Source organism: Salvelinus sp. IW2-2015, linkage group LG20, assembly GCF_002910315.2.
Source record: "Salvelinus sp. IW2-2015 linkage group LG20, ASM291031v2, whole genome shotgun sequence".
Taxonomy (NCBI): Eukaryota; Metazoa; Chordata; class Actinopteri; order Salmoniformes; family Salmonidae; genus Salvelinus; species Salvelinus sp. IW2-2015.
This window is the reverse complement of record NC_036860.1, coordinates 5,361,487-5,373,372: the sequence shown is the minus strand read 5'-3', so window position 1 is coordinate 5,373,372 and position 11,886 is coordinate 5,361,487. Positions and strand designations below refer to the sequence as shown.

Below are 11,886 nucleotides of genomic sequence, written 5' to 3'. Positions count from 1 at the left end.
AGTGATCTTGGCCATGTAATGTCCATCCTTATTGGTGGATGAAGTCCGGGAACTGCATTAAATGGGTGTTCACCTCCACTGAGGCTGACCAGCCTCCTTATGAGAGTAACATAAACTAAGACAAAACATCACATTGTTTCTGGTTGCTTAGTTCCACAGTTCTCCTCATTGGCAYGAGCCATTTTGACCTTATGAGGGGCGGAAGGGCTCCAGTGTCAGTAGGGTCTGATTAATGAGTTGGTATGACTCCCTCCTGCTGCAACGAGCACACACAGTCTAGACTAAGATTACCTCCAAAACCCTCTCTTGCCATGGGAGACAGACATAGCCAAACATTCAGAACTTCTGTCCCAGTGACCTTTGTCTTCTTGAACTTGTTGAAACACCTTTGTTCCCTGACATAAAAACAAATAGATTTTTAAGACAAGTGAAATCAAGCCACAGAAGTAGGTTCAAACATTGAAAAGGTTAGAAGTCATTGAGAACTTTCAATTTAATTCAATCTGTCCCCTCGTGGTTTATCTCTTGAATTCCGTCGAAAACCCAAAGGAGTCTTTCATTGAAGACAAAAAAAAAAATGGTTGTTCATCGGTCTTAATTTCTTTCAGCGGAAGAATCAGGTCACAAATAGACGTTTGTCGTTTTAGATCTCTCTGCTGATCGGGGTTCATTTGCAGCCGTCGTCTAACAGTGGAGCTATAACCGGTGAACGACAGCACTTTGTGGCAGAGCAACACCAGCCCCGTGATTTATAGTGTGTAGAAAATCAGACGTGGCTGATTCACGGTTGTCACTGACACCTCAACGAGTCCATCAAACCTGCTCTCATTTTGAGAACGAGACTCTTGAATAATGGAAACAGGGTGCCTTTAATAGAAAGTGCGTTACAAAACAGCAACACCATAATGAATACATTGGGTGTCTGGGATGTTTCTCAGGGAATCCTATTTCCTTTTCAGTAAGAGAGCCATGCTGAGAGCCACTATCTCACCTGACCTTTACTACAAACACTATTCTTATTTCCAATTCCCTGTGAGTGTTGGGAACKGCCGGGYCTCTGCTGGGGACTATAGGACTCAAATTATATCATTTGTCCAATTTGCTATTGTTTCATCCATGTCAGGATAATTTGCTTCGGGTTTCTCTGTAATGTCTGGGGTTTTGACAACGCCCCCTGAGAGGRCTGCAATACAGTGTGTGCCCTAGATAGCCTGTTTATCAAGTGCCCCTGCGTTCTGTCAAGTTGACTTTCCAACCAGGATACACKGATGAAACGTACAGCTTCATTTCAGCTSTTCTCTGGAGAAATAACCCAGTGACCACTTGTGGTTTTAATTGGGGCCGAGTTGGTGCAGCAGAGAAGGGTGGTTCYGACGATCAAGAGAGAGCAGCAGTCATTACTCAACAGCTAGAATGACACGCTCCTCTCCCTCAGCAGTCATCCTCCTACTGATTCATCTCCTCATCTCTCCTAACAGTTGGCGGTTAGCAGCCCAGCTATTAAATTATGTGTCTTCCCTAATATTAACTACATGAGAGGGTGACTCTATTGTCCCCTCATCTGTCGTCTCAGAGATCAGCAGCTGCGTCTCTCCTTTTGGCTCCGACAAAGGATTGGGAGAATACGTCCAGCAGAGCATTTGATTGTTCCACTCCATCCCTCTTTACAAATCATGCTGGGCTTTAGAGGAATTGTACCTACCCAGTGGGGTAAAAGTAAATATGATTCCATCTGTATGTTTACAAACTGAAAAAGGACGTTATTAATCATGATTCCATAGCGTTCAAGTAAATGGATTCCTATAAGAGGAGTGCATCAGTCATCGTGGCGTACTGGAGAGTTCAAGTGTTAACAATCGGTGGTCCGATTTTGGACACTGGCAATGGCAGAGCACTCATTAATCACTCGTGGAACTCAACATTTCCTGCCTCTGGGTTCACTAGGCACATGCGTAATAGACAGACAGCATGCCACAGAACGTCCATGCAGCCCAGCAAAGACTTCCGACAGCACCGTCTGGCCTCACCCAACCCATAGCGGCATAGCCTTTTTCTGTGAGATGGGGACAATCAGTCGTCTTTGTCATTAATGAATATGAAGTGTTAAGAACCTATCTCCTCCTTCATCTTTAGCAGCCAGGGTGTCATGCTTCTTCAATTAATTGCTTGTGTTCCAAATGTATCTCTGCACATTATCTTGTTCTATCTTTTGATTGCGCGCGCTTAATCCTTATCGTAATTGGCTGTGTTGCGCGCTGCCACTGGGCCAGTCATGTCTCCTACCAAATTAGGCTTAAAATTGTTTTGCTSTGCTTTCTGCTTTTGATGCAGCTCTCTTTAGCTACGAATTTAATATCACAGAAAACCAATTATATGCTCCCATACTGAATAATCTGGACGGGGGYAAAACAACAAATATAACAACTCTCTGGTGTGACTTTCACMGCATGATCTGCTGTTTGTGCTTCATYTAATTGARGATGAGAAGTTCACATCCAGTGAGATGTTGGATGTAGAGATGCTGCTAGTCCCTCCGTACAGTACAGAAGTGTTGGGAACGGCACAGTAGACAAAGAAGAGAGGCGAGTAATGGTGTCCATCATTATCATGAATGCGGCTTCATGTGTAATGGGGCACTGGTTCTATTTCTGGTTGGGCTGTCAAGCCATTGTTCTCCCTGGAATGGAGCCGGAAAGCTGTTTGTACAGTATGAAAGGAATTTACAAGTCAAGATGACATTCTTGACCATATGAGGAGACAATAAAACAATCCATTCATGGCTTTTATTTTCAGCCATTTATTTTCACCCTGTCCTGTTCTATAGTAGGGGGTCAAATCACCTCAGCAGACTAGAGAGATAAATCAGATAACAGCCAAGCAGTGAGGAGTTATGGACGTTATTTACTGCTTTGTCATTAAACCAGTTGTTTTAGACCAGAAGTGAGAGATTTGATTGTCTCGAAGGTGTTCAGATGCCTTAAACGGATAATGTGAATATCTTTGGGAAACGTAATGGACATTCTGTCACGGGTATCTCACGGTTTCATTTAGCTGAGTAGATCTGAAGTACCTCACTCCCTACAGAGGATAAAACAATGGTGTGTTTTATTTGCGAGGCATGGGGCAAGGCTGCCTCCTGTTACACTTTATATTATGGATGTTTTATACCTCTACATTTCTTATTTATTTAATCTTTACTTAACTTGGCAATTCAATTAAGAACAAATTCTTATTTACAATGACGGCCTACCGAGTGTCAAAAGGCCTCCTGCCGGGGACGAGGGATAAAAGAAATACAAATCAGGACAAAACACACATCAGACAAGAGAGAAACACCACAACACTACATAAAGAGAGACCTAAGACAAAAACACAACACGGCAGCAACACATGACAACACAACATAGTAGCAACACAACATGACAACAACACAACACGGCAGCAACACATGACAACACAACATGGTAGCAACACAACATGACAACAACACAACATGGTAGCAAAACAACATGGTAGGAGCACAACATGGTAGCAGCACAGACATGGTACAAACGTTATTAGGTAACAAACATTTGTGATTGTAGGTGTATTTCTACTCCCTTGCATTCAAGTTTACGATCCTGATTTTAGTAGGTCTAACATGAGATTCCATGTCGTGTTTCTACATTGGCACATCAGTGCCTTTCCTTTCAAAGGTGCTCTAGTGTAATACAAAGTGCCTAAATGTTTTMATAATGCCAGGGCCCATAGGGCCCTAGGCTTTTTCATACAGCTGAGGACTAGGAGCATATTGTCAGCTCAGCTGGCATCTGTTTAACAAACTCCACACATCTTGTTTTCATGAGCGTGGTATTATCTATGCTGTTTGGTGTGCAATTGTTACGGTGTGTATATTTTCTCTATGATCTTAGGTGACTTATTGATTTAAAGCCACAAAGTGCAGTGATTTAACAACAACAGTGTGGTTTTTCAAATCTGTCTGTCAAGCTCTGCTGGAACCAGTTTGGGTAGCACTGAAAGGTAGCAGCTATCTCCTGGAGGCTCTGCTGCTGAGGCATAGTCGCAGACATTGTTTGCCTTGTTAATTAAATTTCTTCTCCTCAGCAAATGAGGTCATATCCTGCCATGGGTGTAATGTCTCTCTCATGTACGACAAGGGGAACAGAGAGAGCCCAGGAAAATTAACTGAAACAATCAAGGCTGGATATCTTTGTTTGTCTGCAGATCTATATTTTTCTAAAGCATCGCCACAGAGAAATGTGAAACACCGCTAGTGGTTTTTATTGCTTCAATTCTACAGACAGTCAGGATTAATGTCAGACTCTATAGCTTCCAGGAAGAACTGGCAATAATGTAGGGGCTTTTCCCATTATTCTGAAGCTATATAGGATAAAAGTATTTGCTCTTAACTCACCTCATGACGGTGGTACGATTGTAACTGTGGACCATTTAAAATGTCCTCTATCTTGATTCATGCCATATTGACTTACTTACACAGAATCTCCTGGGTGATTGTGTCTCATATTGCCAGAATCATCTCACAGCTATAAATATTAGCACAGGTATTTTATGTTTTTGTTTTTTTAAAAGCCTTTTTTCAATTTAATGTGATCTTGAATGACATATGTACGTTAAAAACACAGCAATTGAAATGGGTACAACTCTACAGGCCCGTTTAAGTCTCCAGACACATACAGGGTTTACAGAGGACACAGAAGAGAGACTTGTTTACACTGTTGCGTCCAATCATGCCTAAATGCCATAAAGCACAGCCTTTTTGAACTAAAAGGAAACAGTCATTTCTCGTTTCAGTGGAACAGCTCACTTTACTTATCTCTGCACAGGCCTCTCCATTCAAGTGAAGTAAACGTGCCGGTCCAATTAAATAGAAAGGGAACATTTCCATTCCGATATCCATTTTTCTATTTCTGTAGCCACCTCTTCGCTTTTGTTAAAAAAAAACATTCAAGTTGAAATGAAATCAAAGGTTTGCATGGAACTGCTGTCAAGCATTTACATGTTGTTTCCTGTCTTGTGTAGATATGACAATGCAAATTTGAGAATATTTCTGTGTGCCCTGCAAAAACATTTAATTGCTTTGGAATTCAGCGTGACCGATAACATTGAAAGACCAGTCTCAAAAGCAAAGTTGAGCAAATATAATCACTATGCCTTCAAAATATTTACAAAATTGTCCAAAATAAAAACAATTCATCACATACTATTGTTGCTGTAATGCTCTGGAGCAGAGAGTGAAATTATATTAGATAACATCACAACTTATTTGGATTAAAAACACTACTAGTTACTCATATCAACTTTAAAAATGCAATATTTGTAGAAACCTCATACAAGCAAACAAGAAAGAAATGTACAGCAATCACGTCCCTTTTAAAAGTGGTTATTAGTTTGTTTTTATATTAATACTGTCAAGGGAACGTAACTCAATATCTTATACAGTATGCGGAAACATAATGTAATGATACCGTATGTATCCTACATATTATATTTTCTGGTATAACCCAGTGTCAAAATCAGAATCAAGTTTTATATATGAGCTATGTAAATGTATACAGTTATCATGTTCAGATGGAACCTGTGCATATCATTATAGTCACTGTTTTCAACGTTTTATCCACAACAGCTCATGTGCAGTACATGAGCCAGTCCGCTGAAGCTCGATAGTGTGTTCTCTCTAGGAGATAGGTGTAAGTAGAAGCTCCAGTCAGGCTGACACTGAGGACACAGTGAAGAATAAAGTGGCCGATAGGAAATCTCTATTAAATTTGCATTAACACATTGTGTAAATCTGCTGATGATTGCCTCACAGAGACCCCGTGGTTCAGTGTGCCATCCCCGGCTCCTGTATACTGGCCAGATGGCCACTTCAGAATGAGATTGACACAGCGTTTCAAACTGATTTCATGCTAACTCTCAGGAGAGGGAGACAGACCATCCACTCTGTTGGGACTCAGGATTACAAAATAGCCAATTAAAAAGGAAAGTGGTGAAATCTTGGCCTGATAAGGTGGAGATTAAATCGGTTATAGTTTATTAGGCAAAATGAGTTATTAGAATCCATTCCTCTCCAAACAGATTCCCATTACCAGCCTCACTTCTTTTATCTGTATTCCTCRATCTGTAATTATGAGTCTCCCAAACAGCAATCATGACACCAATTGGACAGCATTTCCTATACATTTCCATTTATTCATCTTGATGGCTTTCAAAGACTGTACCTCCTTGAAAATGCCCCCTTTGAAGAGGGAGACGTGTGAGACATGACTGAGAGCAGATTGTTTTAGTGATAGATACGATCAACCTCAAAAACATTCTAACTTTGGGTTAAGATGAAAATTAATAAGATCACAGTGATTCAGTTATCTAATAAGAGATTGCAGTTATTCTTTGTAAACTAACAAAAAACATCCCTATTGTATTTGTGCTCCTGTTTTCCCAGGATCCTTCATGGTCCTGCACCGTGTGGTGTGGGTAATTACTCACCCAGAACCAGACTGGTTCAGCAGATGTGAGGGGCCGAGGAGCTGTGGCTGAGACAAGACCAAGACCAGGGAGTCTCCAGTTTACAGCCGCTCCTGCCCCAGTGTCCCAGTGTCCCTGGGTGACTGGTGCTCTCTCGCTCTGTTCCCTCCCTCGTTCTGGAGGCATCTGTGCAGCACCTGTGGACAGAGCGCCACCCCACCTGCTCCTTAACATCAGCTGTCTACTCAGAGCCAACACCGGAGCCAACAGCCTAACAGCCTCCCTCCCCCAGAACCATGGAGCCTCCCTCCCCAGGTCAGCCAGGATCATGAGAAAACACCCTGTCGGCCCTTCTCACCTTCCTCCGTCAGCCTAGCTTCCTGAGCATTAAAGGGCTCCTCAGATGGTCTGAGGATGATCCGCTGCCTGGGATATCCTCTGACCTCCACGCTGCCCTGCCGCTGCCCTGCCCACCTTCCACAAACATCGTTAATCTCACACAACGAAACCTGAACCCCTACAGCTAGCGGACAACAGTCAAAAGGCACTTCACTACCGTCTAACCACCACCCCTTATACCAAACACTGAGCTCAAAGTCACCTGAAGGTTTTCTTTTAGACCCCTTCAATCTCTCACTAAGGACCCAGGATAGTCATCGAATCAGATTTATAGAAGGTATTCTTACCTTGCCTTTTGTGTACAGCCATTTTGTATTCATGAAATGAAGGTATTTACCTCTGAGGTGAGCATCTACGATGTGTCATGCATATCATGCATATAGTGAAAGCTCAAGTGTTGATAACATGCAGCAGTAATAATGGAAGGCATTTCCATATCACCTTTCATCAGTGAAACCCAAAGCCCTTCACTTTGTGTGGAGATAACCAATGCATGGCATTGATTGTGCTGAAGAGAGAGAGAGATGAAGAACCATTCACTTGGTTCATAGAAATTAGAGGCGTGTGCCCAGGACAATGGGTTTAATACCCAAACCTGTTCTGTAAGTGCTATAGCAGCTCTATGCTTATCTTTAACTCAAGATACCTCTTGCGTATTAGAGGTCTGATAATGGAGGGTATTAGGTTTAATGATTTGGAACACTTGTCACTGATTAACTTGGCAAGTGTTACTGCAAACAAAATAATAACACATCAATTAGCAACATACTCGTCCAGCCAGAACTTGATATTAGCAACACTGTCTTCCTCCAGGCTTAGTCTATTGCTGGAGAGTAGAGAAAAATATATTTATGTTGTTCCATCATATCAACAAACTGGTCACATTTAGAATTTGGCATTATTTCATCGAATCGTTTAGGATTTCATAGCATACCGTATGCGATGCTGCGGCCACTGGTATTCTTGGGCACGTCTCTATGTCATGCAAATAAGGAGGGAAGGATTTCAGCTGTTGGGGGCAGAAGCTCATTCAATGTGAAGATAGCTGGATTCATTGCTGAGAGAAAGGGATATCGGGCCCCCTTTTTGATTTCATTAGGAAGCAAAATTTGATGAAAGTCTTGATCTCAGAGGACACTTAGCAACGCCTCTGGCAAATTGACAGGCATAATGCTGTTTTATTTGCAAACCAAACTGAACAGCTGACTGGCTCTGAATATATTCCACAAACAGACTGTTTGACGTTATTAAGCGCCAGATGACACCCCTCCACACAATAAAGAAGAAACAAGGAACAACAGTGTATAATGTGTGATGGTCCTGCTTCATCTGTGGTTTGTTATTGTTAGTTGGTCTGAGGATGATGGATATAGTGTTTAATATATTTTGTTTTGTCATACCAAATCAATAAGTAGCAGAAAGATTAAGCTATAGAAATAAAAGCCCTGTAGCCGTGCTGCACAGATCTGTCCATTGCCATATATTTGTCCATTGCCAAACAGGAGAGGTCATCACGGGTCCGGGTAGACCCCTTATAACTGAGACCCGACCCTGGCCCGATTGGGTTCGGGTCTGAAATTCTAACTTGTCACCGATCGGGTCCTGTTCGATTGTCATCGGGTCTAGGGTCTATGTAACTACAGCTGATAGACATGAGTGGACCCGAATGGACCTGACCATGGCTCTGTATAGCCTGTAGCATATTTTTTTTACGCTAATAAGGTGAATTTATTGACTTATAGAAGGCCTAGCCAATATATAAAGACCTATTCCTTATCCAGAAGAGCAAAATGGCAGATTCTTTTATTTTTATGTCACTTGGGTCCAATCAGGTCTGGTTTAGACCCGGACCCGTTAGGGTACGTGTCGGATCTAGGTTGAGTTGTCCTCGGGTCCATTCGAGTCCGGGTCCCCATTTCTTTAGTCTTTGCAAGGCACTACTAAAGAAGATTCAGGCCTATCTATTGAATAGTACCTTAATAATTTGTATTTTGTGATCTGGCTGTAAGTAAATCTGATGCTACAGTAGACATGTCAGTTTAACCCAGAAGAGAGGGTTGTCCATTATAGCTTTAAGTGGTAGCATGTATATTAGAATACCCCCAAATATTTCTGTTCGAATAATAAAGATTGAATAAATATCCCACTTTTATTTTGCTCACCGTGCATTGAAGCAATATTTGAAGAATTTCACTAGCTCCTTATCAGTTTGCCACGGTAGAATCTTAAACTAATAGCCCTTACCATGCACATTGGGCTTTTGATGAAGACAATTGCACTTCCCCACACAATAAGGTCGACGTTTACACCCTCCGCCCTGCACACACATTTGTTTCACATGTGGTTCCGTCCTGAGTGGCTGTCAGGGTTCCTTCCTGTAATACATCCGCTGGCTCGACAATCATACTTTATTGAGAATGGATAAAAGTGACGGCTAATTGATTTACAGTGATACCGTGAGAGACAATGAATGTGCCATCAAGTCCAATCCCGCTATTTTGAATGGTTCCATATTAGCCTCTGTAACGCTCAACTAAACTAATTTCTCGGGTGTCGCAATTGAAAAGCTTCATATATCTAATCTCCTGCCTATATCTCATCAGGAAAAGGGATATTTAGCCCAATTCCAAGGTGTGGATGAATCGATGCTGTTCGCGCAGTGTAAATGTTTAGAACGCGCAATCGAGTTCAATTTTAGTAGGATATTGAAGAAGTTTTTTGGCAGGGTCAGTGAGTGGACTGTTGGATAATAGGGCAGTTACCCAGAAGTGTTTGAAAGCTATGAAGCAATAGAGATGGTTAGGGAAAAAGATGCCGGGACATACCTAGATGGAAGCTAAACTGAAACTTCTAAAACAGCAGGGCTGTTTAGATTCCCACTGATAAAAAGGTTAGTGGCACAGGCATTGCTATCAACACTATTATTTTCCTCTGTGTCAAGCTCTTAATAAATTTTTTTGGCCAAAATGGGAAGCAGGAGCCGCCATATGCCAATGCGATGTGAGATGGCATGACGGGGATGCAAATGGGTCTCTACTTTCCATCAGAACGTCTCCCAAACCCACATCATATCGGATATGACTTTGGACCTTCACGAGGAGAATAGGATGATAATATGGCGTATTCTCTCAATAAAGGGGAAAATCCACAGTCGCCTTTTTAGAGATGAGATCATCTCCATCAAAACACAATTCATGCCTGTCAGAATGACCCCGATCTCATCCCCTACCACCTCTTTTTTTTTTTTACCTCGCTATTTCCGTTCCTTCTTGACGACCAGAACACACCCTAAACCCCTCCAAGGCCTTGTCCTGTTTTTGAGTTTTCGAAAATAAACCTTTTTAAAACCTATGGTAGTGTTCAGGTCCAATGTCATCAGTAGTGAAGAAAACAAAATAGTCCTTTTTTCTACAGAAGGTTTCAGGCCTCAGGGTTCATATTTGTCTTTATCGCATGCTTGTGAAATATTGTAACCTGGATTGAGAGATTTCAGTGGGGACATTTCCTGATGCTGCTACACTGACTGTCACTGATGGAGAAGTCCTACTTGAATACCCCCTGGAGTGTGGGATGCTGGTGGGGTTTAGCACAGCCATCTCCCACCCCGCTGTTTTGTTTTACCTGCAGGTTGGACCTCACTAGGCTTGCATTTACCACTAATTTTATAGCTTAATTTGGAGCCAGTAATGTTCATCAAATCCAAATAGGATGGAAATCAGCAAGCAGAATTGGTGTTCTCCATTATCCAAATAAGCCTTAAGGATGAGATCCTCTTCACTGAAAGAGTGAGACTCTGAAACATGAGCCCTAAACAAAAAAGTATACAGGTATTCTTGCTATATAGGTTAATAAGTGGGGGAAAGACAATTTCAATCATGTCTCAATGGATGCACATTGGTGGTTTTAAAATGTTGGCAATTAGTCTGTTGTGGAGAGTATTCCTTGAGGTCAGAGAGACAGGCGGTCTGAGAGATGCTTGTGTCAGAGGCTGTGATATCTTCCAGTGATATTCTTTAGGGGACTGAAGTCCTACACTTATGCTGCTCCCTCAAGTGAGATGTAAATTACTCGGATAACTTGTAATGTTACCATATGAACAACTCTCTAGACTATCGAACCTTGATCGGGTTTCCAACACGTTCTGAAATATGTGATGGAAATCCTTTAAGAAATATACTTCCCATTCTAAAACTGCTTCAGCAAGTAGACTGTATACCTATTTTAATCTTACCATAGCATATACTAGGTCAGAATGTTAGTTTTTTTTCCCCTTTTAAGAAATTATTATAATAAGATATAGATTCAGTTTTAATGTAAAATATCCATAGCTTTTCGATTGTTTCTGGTTTAATTTATTTATAGTAATCGATTTAACCCAGCACACATCTTGTGGATGTCTTTGATAGATTTCAGTGAGGTGCAAATTCATTTTTTTTATTATAAATGAAATTGGAAGTTTAATAGGCTCTTCCCTATTTTCGAAGCCATGATTAAAATACCATTATGAGATCAGCTCTTAGTTTCTACGTTGTGGATTACTTGGTATCGTCGTCAGCTCTGATAACTATGGAACTCTGCTCTCATCTGAATGAGGTAATGCTTAAAATATATTCATTGTTTCTTTTCAGTTCCATCGTCTAGCACAGAACTCTCTCAATTCGCCTATGATCTCCTTCCAGCAAATTGTTATTTTCTACTTTTCCTCCAGTTATTTCCATATGCTTATATTCGTACAACTTGTACTCACGCAGTTTCATTTGACCCTAAATACATTTAGACTCCTCGTTCTCTGTCTGTGATGGTTGAAAGTTGCTCCAACTGTTTCTCACCCTGGTTTTGCTCAGGTTCAAGTGAGCTAAATAAATACTTGGTCAGTGGCCTATTGCTGCTGACAGAGAGTGAATGGACTAGAGCTGAAGTTATAGCCACTGTGTGGCCAGATAGGTGATTGATGCTAGCAAGGCAAGCTAAATAATCCCTGACAAACAAGCATCTTTGGATTTC

General features: G+C 41.5%; 1 protein-coding gene and 1 pseudogene across 1 annotated transcript in view; both read left to right on the top strand.

The window, feature by feature from the left end:
• The window catches only part of LOC111981340 (zinc finger CCCH domain-containing protein 7A-like), a 27,731-nt pseudogene extending 20,872 nt beyond the window's left edge, over positions 1 to 6,859 (top strand).
• The window catches only part of galr2b (galanin receptor 2b), a 216,191-nt gene that overhangs the window by 134,502 nt on the left and 69,803 nt on the right, over positions 1 to 11,886 (top strand). The window lies entirely within an intron of this gene.